This window comes from Dermacentor silvarum, chromosome 10, assembly GCF_013339745.2.
Source record: "Dermacentor silvarum isolate Dsil-2018 chromosome 10, BIME_Dsil_1.4, whole genome shotgun sequence".
Lineage (NCBI taxonomy): Eukaryota > Metazoa > Arthropoda > Arachnida > Ixodida > Ixodidae > Dermacentor > Dermacentor silvarum.
The window spans coordinates 109,564,949-109,565,659 of NC_051163.1; the positions used below are offsets into that span (position 1 = coordinate 109,564,949).

At 48.4% G+C, this 711-nt stretch overlaps 1 non-coding gene across 1 annotated transcript; it reads left to right on the top strand.

The window, feature by feature from the left end:
• Positions 1 to 394: 394 nt before the first annotated feature.
• Positions 395 to 536, top strand: LOC119432035 (U4 spliceosomal RNA). Its single transcript, XR_005188110.1, has one exon. It is a non-coding gene; the product is annotated as a U4 spliceosomal RNA (small nuclear RNA).
• The last annotated feature ends 175 nt before the right edge of the window (positions 537 to 711 follow it).

Below are 711 nucleotides of genomic sequence, written 5' to 3' on the forward strand. Positions count from 1 at the left end.
CACGGTAAAGAACCCCAGGTGGTCAAATATAATCCGGAGCCCTCCACTACGGCGTGCCTCATAATCAGAACTGGTTTTGGCACGTAAAACCACAGAACGAAGAAGATTGCTATCACGTTTCACTCTTACGAAGCTTCAGTGTCCTCCAAATGTTTTCCCGCAAAACGACCACCTGCTTTTATGTAGCACTATAACAAGTTTCTACTAACATTCAACAGCAACCATTCACTTTAGATAAAGGAAACTGGTGAATTAGGTGGAGTAACAGAAAAAATACAAAGCTTTATAAGTCGTACACATATTTAATGAGACAAACCCAATTTTTACATGCGATGAACCAGCACATGTAATGTGGCCCGTTGCAATAGGGTTATATGGAAACGTAGCTCTGGTCAGCTTTGCGCAGAGGCGGTGTCGTACCCAATGAAGTGATAACTGAGGGGCGACTATTGCTAGTTGAAAACTTTTCCCAATACCCCGCCGGGGCGACGTGAAATACCGTCGGCCCTGGTAATTTTTGGCTGGCCCTACGGGGCTTCTTTGACAAATCCAAAATCAGACTGCTCGCTCTCTTATGGCGAATTCCATTGGGAGAACAGGAGCAGGGTGCCGCGCAGGGCGGAGTCGGGCGACAGCGCAGTGAGAACAGGCACACTCGACCCGCCACTGGAATACGGCGTACATTCGGAGAGCAGGTGGGAGGGGGACATG